The sequence below is a fragment of the Arachis duranensis genome, chromosome 1, assembly GCF_000817695.3.
Source record: "Arachis duranensis cultivar V14167 chromosome 1, aradu.V14167.gnm2.J7QH, whole genome shotgun sequence".
Classification (NCBI taxonomy): Eukaryota; Viridiplantae; Streptophyta; class Magnoliopsida; order Fabales; family Fabaceae; genus Arachis; species Arachis duranensis.
Window position 1 is genome coordinate 71,880,228 of NC_029772.3, and position 7,718 is coordinate 71,887,945.

A 7,718-nucleotide genomic window follows, 5' to 3' on the forward strand; every position below is an offset into this window, starting at 1 on the left:
ATCTCACATGCTTGTGTTCTTAGCTCATAAACATGATCCACAATTGTATAATTCAAGCAAGTTCTAAAAAAATTTTCAATCAATTGGGGTGCCCTATAGGTAAAATTCTTGAAATAATTTTATTATTTTGACTAAACTTATTATATATATATATATATTATATATATATAATATATGCAAAAGAAGAAGATGCAACTAAAAAACCTAAAGGACCTAAGAATGAAATACAAAAGTGTTGGGATTAGAAACTTGTCACCCAAAAACGCTGACTGGTCGAACGACCTCCCCACACTTAAAAGTTTGCATCGTCTTCGGTGCACTCAAAGATGAGCAAGGGGGTACGGCGACCTTCCTAGTTGCCACGTCCACCTGGTAGGTCAACCGGTTGCTGCATGCCCTTTTTTCCTCTTCCATTTTTGCTTATAATGACTCCTCCAAGAGAAATAGAAAAAAGGATAGTGAGAAAAGTAAATGCAAAAACAAGGAAGCGTAAATTTTTGGAATGAGATAAATCACTAGAATTGAGTGAGTGAATTAGTGTGACATTAATGAAGCAAGTATGTGAATTCTAAATTAGGCGCCGTTTAGAACACACACAAACATTATCATAGAAGGCTATGTCACAATTACACAAAGGAGGTATGCACTTCACTCATTCTAGTGTGCTTGAAGTACTTCAAAAGACTTGTAGGGTAAGTCAACCAAACAAGTAGTGATGAAGCATGAAAGCATTCAAGCAAGAACCAAGCAATTGTGAAATGGAAAATGGATGGGTATTGATTGATGTGTAAGTGAACTTAATGAACCAAGTAAAATGTAGAGCTCACACATCAAACAATGACACATATTGAAGTTGTTGCAACACCTAAGTGACATAAGGGTAGAAGACATGGGTGCTATGGAACTTAGGAAAAGAAGTATAAGAGTTGAAATCAATCACATAGCAAGGATGGTCCACAAAGCTTTACATATCAATGCATGAAATAGGTGATGTTCAATCAGAAATAAGCATCCTAAAAAAATGCATTGATAGCGTGCAATTGCTTAACAATGGATGATGAATGCATGGTGGCCAAAACATGTAATTCAAAAGATTTAGAAACTTGAAGGTGATGTAACATGCAGTTGGTATTCACAAAAATTAAGCATTAGGAGCTCAAAACCAAGTAACCAAGTGTAACCTCAACAAAGAAATCCAACAATAAGAATTAACAATAATTATTCTAAGATAGCATTCAGTTGATACTAAGCAGCAATAGACAGTAACAAGATTAATAATCGAACACTTATAATGAAAAATAGGAAATTAAACAAAAATAAAACTAACTAAATAACTAATAAACTAAATTAGCTAACTAAAAGAAATGGTGTTAAATGGTGTTTAGTAGTGTTGGATGATGGTTGAAGGGGGAAAGAATAGAAGAGAAGAAATAAGAAGGAAATAAATGGAAAGAAGAGAAGAAAAGAGGGTGGGTGAAACAGGGCAATCCACGCGTGCGCGTCATACGACGCGTAAGCGTGGATTGATGAAATGGTAGCGATGCGTACGCGTGAGACACGCATATGCATGATGAGTTATTTGAAGTGGGCGACGCGTACACATGGGGCACGTGTGCGCGTGGGTAGAGATGTGCCTCGGGCACAAAGTTGGCATGAAGTAGGCACAACTCTCGGGTTTATGTATGGAAGGGTGAAACTTCTAAATCCACGCGTGCGCGTGGATGGTCGAAAATCTTGCGGCCATGCGTACGCGTGGGTGACGCGTACGCGTGGGTTAGTGCTCTGTTTTTCAAAATTTTTCTATATTTTTGCACCAACCCAAACATTCCGAACCTCCAAACAACTACCAAAACATCATAAAACCTTATTTACCGTACTAGACTCCCAATTAAACTCAACTAATCAAACAAAACATGAAATTAAACCTATTTTACCAATATGTACAAAAGAGAAAAAATGAAAAGATGTTACCATGGTGGGGGTGTCTCCCACCTAGCACTTTTGTTTATTGTCCTTAAGTTGGACTTATGGGGAGCTCTTTATCAAGGTGGCTTGTGCTTGAATCCATCCTTGAACATCCACCAATGCTTGGACTTCCAATGAGCTCTATCTTCCAAAGTTAATAACTCCAAGCCTTGATGGAGTTCCTCACAAGCCATGGGCTCCCAAAAGTGATTCTTCTCTCGTAGGCCGGGATCCCATACTTTGTTTTGACACCCGTCCTTGAATTGATCATGATAATTTCCTCCGGGTGGCACGAAAGATGAATTCTCATGGTGACACCAAACTACCCTCCTAGACCCATTCATTTGAGAACTACACCAACCCTTGCTCCTTGAAGCTTCACCCATAATGAGCCTAGACTTACTACGCCAACCGTTAAACATCCTCCTCTTGTGCTTAATTCCACAAAGCGCCCTAAGTTGGCCATTCATTTCAAGCAAACCAAATTCAAGTGGGATAATAAAGCTAAGAGTTAGAATTTTTACCCACTCAAATGAAGGATTGGATGACAACCTAGGTGGAGGCGTTCCCAACGGTCTTGATAACGCACGTTCCACTTCTATCCATCTTCTTCTAGAGGGTTCCACCACTTGGCAAGGTTCTTCAAGCTCTACCTCTTGCCAAGCTTCCTCATGTTCACCTTCTTCTTCATCAATCTCCTCAATCTCTTCCCCGTCACTCAAATTATAAATAGGGGATTGAGTGAAGTCTACCTCCTCATCAATTCCGAGCATAGTGGGAAAGGATTCTTCAAGCTCAAAAGGATCATATGTTGATTTGGAATCATCATAGATAGGAGGACATGGTGTTCACCCCACTTCTTCCAATTCTTTAATCACATCGTGCCTTGAAGGTTGTGCACTTTCCTCCTCGACAACAACTTCAAACTCCATGGAAGAAGGCTCTTTAATTTGTGATTCCTCTATGTACTCAACATATCCTAAGGCTCCATCTACTACTTCCTCTTGCTCAATAATCTCTACTTCCTCCTCTTGTTGCACTTCTTGCTTTAACTCCTCTTCTTCACCTTGGAGCTTCAAGTTCACTCCCTCACTAAGCTCTTTGGTTGCCCGTCCACATTCAATAATGGGGGTGCCTTGATCGCACAAGCTTAGGCAGGATGAGTAAATGTTGCTAACGGCTTCTACCATGATAGCCATCTTAGCTTCTAGCTCCTTAAACTCTTTTTCCATCTCCTCTTGGTTCCTTTGGATACGAGATCTAAGATCTCTTTGTTCTAGCATGAGGGCTTCATCGGGAGGCGGTGGTGGAAGAGAGGGTTCATTGTTTGAGGGAAGGGTATTGTAGTTGGAAGGTGGTTCATATTGGTGAAATTCTTGAGGTATGGACTTTGTGGTTCATGGGAGTATTGGTGTTGGAATGGTGGTGGCTCTAGATATGGTTCATATAGTGGTTGGTATGGTGGGTATGGGTTAGGGTCATATGGAGGTGAATGGTGGTATGAGGCTTGTGAGTATGGTGAAGGGCTATATTGAGGAGGGGGTTCATATGCATATGATGATTGTGGTTGCAACCACAATGAGGACCATCACATACATTAGATTGATATGCATCTTAGAGTGGTTCTTGCTCATAGTACATTAATGGAGGTTGATCAAATGCTTGAGGCTCCTCCCACCTTTGGTTGTTCCTTCCTTGATGCATGTTACCATTGTAATTTCCATCTCCTACAACATAGTTAGAACCACACTCATAGCCAAAAGGATGAGAATTTATAGTGTCAAGAGAAAATAAAAACAAATATTAATAAAAAACAAAGAGAGCAAAATCCTACAACTAGCAAAAACTAACAAACAAACCAAAAATCAAACTATTCACAATATATACAATAGCCAACAACATAGTACCATTGCAATTCCCCGGCAACGGTACCATAAATTTGATGCAAGAATTTACACCGATTCGGAATTCCACAAAATATTTTCGTTGTTACTATAGTCCAAACCGATAGTCAATCCTCGAATCAAATTTAATTTTGGTTTTGTCACAAGTACAAACCCCAATGAAAATTAACCGAAGTATTTAAACCTCGGGTCGTCTCACAAGAAATTGCAATGAAGTGAATGATTATTGCCTATGAAGGAATAAGGGGTTTGATTGATAAAGGGGCAAGAAATTAAATGGGCAAGAAATTAAATGACAAAAAAAATTAAATCAAGCGAGCAATTAAAGAAAGCAATTAATAAAGAGAGACATTCATGGTAAAGATTGAGAATGTAGGCTTTCTATTCTAGTCATACAATGATTAATTCATCCTATTTAGTCAACCCCGGCAAATGAAAGAGGGTATCATGTTATCTTCAAATAGGGAGAACGTCAAACAAGACTAATCAATCATCTCACAATGATAAACAAGAATTTATCTTATTACGTCATCCCCGACGATGGAGGAAGGTATCATGTTATCCTCATACTCGAAGAAAGTCTAATAAGACTAGCTAATCTCAATCCAAAAGTCCTAATCAACTCACTAATTAAATTAGCGAGATATTAGAGTCAATGGAAATCATATTAACTAACAATTCTAGATCACCAATATAAGTTGGGTATTCATGACTCAAGATTACCTAATTACTCTTTCCAAGCCAAGAATGCTCAAAATCTACTCTAACATCCAACTAAGCATTTTGTCAAACACTTAGAAGGCATAAAAGGAAAGCATGGTAAATGTGCAAGAAATAGTAAAATCTACTAACTACCAATTGCAAAGAAAGTAAAATCACAACACAAATCAACAATAAAAGGGCATTAAACATCAAATTTCATTAAAGGAGATCCAAATCCAACATGAGTGCATGAGCATAAAAGAGACATGAAAGTAAATATAACATCACAAAATAAGAGAATTAAAGTGTAGAAACCAGAAATTGTAGAAGAAACAAGATGAAATCAAGAAATTGGACTTAGATCTAAGATGCAAAATAGCCTAGAACCCTAATTCTAGAGAGAAGATGGAGCTTCTCTCTCTAGAAACTAAATTACATAATGCCAATTCTACAACTAAGTGCTCCCCCCTTTCCCAAGCTTGAATTCTACATGAAATAGCATTAGAAATGAGTTGGATTGGGCCCAAAATGCTTCAAAAATCGCTAGCCAGGGGTTACCTTTAGTGAGTCACGTGCAGCTTCCCACGCGTACGCGTGATGCATGCGTACGCATCACTCAACATTAGGAAACTATGACAAATTTTATATCATTTTGAATCCTCGGATGTTAGCTTTCCAATGCAACTGGAACCGCCTAATTTGGACATTTGTAGCTCAAGTTATGATCGATTAAGTGTGAAGAGGTCAGGATTGACAGCTTTGCAATTCCTTCATTTCTTCATGAGTTCTCCCACTTTGCATGCTTTTCCTTCATTCCATCAATCCAATATTTGCCTTCTAAACCTGAAATCACTTAGCAAACATATCAAGGCATTGAATGGAATTAAAGTGAATTAAATTTAGCCATTTAAGCACAAATTTAGGGAGAATTACAAAACCAAGCTACTTCATTGAATAAATGTGAGAAAATTTGATAAAATTACCCAAAATAAGCACAAGAAAAACCACAAAATTGGTGTTTATCAGGTCTCAGGGATTCTCTTGCTCAGCTGCACTTATGTCTCCAAGTACCCAACGAAGTCGGGAATTAGCTGTCTAACAGATGTATAATCAAGCTTGTTGTTCAGTACTATCCCTTCAAGGACTCGCAAGAACCCATATAGAAGGGATAACGGTCAAGTTACACTCCCAATTCATTAGGATAAAAAACGAAGATACATCTTAGAATGGAGTCAAGCATAGATTGAAATAGAACAATGATATTATTAATCCATATAAATCAGCAGAGCTCCTAACCTTAACCTAGGAGGTTAGTGACTCATAGCTTACAGAAAAGCAATGAAAGGTTCAAATGGGGGGAGGAAGAAAATCCTAAACATGGGTGATCTTCTCCTATATATACTATTCTAATAACTAAGAATTACAGAAATAAGATAAACTAGTCATGCAGTGCGAAAATCTACTTTTTGGGCCCACTTGGTGAGTGTTTGGGCTGAGCTTGAGTGAACTCACGAGTTGGGACTCCCTTATGGGCGTTGAACTCCAGTTTGGGACTCCTGTTTGGGTGTTGGACGCTAGCTGCTCCCTTTTGGGCGTCCAACACTAGGAAGAGGGTGGAGTACTGGCGTTGAATGCCAATTTTGTACCTTCATTTCTAAAGAAAAGCATAATCTATTATATATTTCTAAAAAGCCTTAGATGTTAGGTTTCCATAGCTGTTGATAGCATACCATTTGGACTTATATAACTCCAGAAATGCTCCTTCGAATGCACGGAGGTCAGATCCTGACAGCATCTGCAGTGCTTTCTCTGTCTCTGAATCAGGCTTTTTCCAAAACTCCTCAATTTCAAGCAGAAAATACCTGAAATCATCATAAAACACACAAATTCAAAGTAGAATCCAAAAATATGAATTTAACACTAAAACCTATGAATATGTAATAAAACTTAAACAAAACATAATAAAAATTATATGAAAATGATGCCAAAAAACATATAAAATATCCGTTCATCAACCTCAGCACGGACATACTGAATCACAATACATAAACAATCAAACACCGCATATAAACAAACCTCAGCACATAAATAAAGAATTACAGTACACAAACAATAAAAATGAATACAAAAAAATGAACCACAACAAATAAACAATGAATCTCAGGACAGAAATAATGAACCACAATGCACGAAAAATGAACTTCAGCATACAAAAATTGAAACACGGCACACAAGTAATGAACCTTTAAGCATACAAATACAGAATCAGAACACACAAACAATGAACTTTTCAACACAAAAACTATAGATCACATGCACACAAATTTAATACTTTAAAAACATTTACATGCAAATGGTTTTATTTCATTTAGATTCTTCATAAGTAATTTTTTTAAAAAGAATATAAAGCTTGATAAAAGAAACAAGAATCAAATAACATGAACGATTAATGAGTATGTCATTATAAAAAAAAATTGAAATAGAATGCTTAAAATATTAAATATTAAATTAAAATTCGACCTAAATATTGATGATCAAAATAATACTTTACATTTTATTATAGGAATGTCAACAAATGTAAACAAGAAATTTCAATGTATTTAACTTAATGTAATTTGTTTTTATACTTTTAAAAATACGTTGACCTTTTTTTTGGGCATGTATATGAGAGGAGAAAAGAATCTCTAAAAGAAATTTTGAAAAGTAATAAAATAAAATTAATTATCATTAAATTTATAATTTTTATTATGTATAAATCTTACCATCTTAAAGTTGATTAAATTTTCAATTTTTTGCTATGTTGGTTGATCCACACGGAAGAATTGAGCTTGTCTGTATTTTATCATATTCTATAAGTTTTTCTGTTATGATGATGAATTTGTTGTGTACCAAAAAGACAAAATTGAAGATTTATTTTTAAGAATAATTAACGAGCGAGATAAAGGAAGTACTTAAAGTCAAATTAAGCCTAAAAGTATCCAGCTATTGAACTTTTTCTTTTTCCCGTAATAATTTCCTAATAAGGACCTTCATATTTGGTTGTCAAATTATCCAATATAATTATTTTCTATAGATTTAATATTTAATATTTACATCAATTGTGGGTTTAAAAATTTTTGTATTTGGTTAATGAATGCTTTTACGACT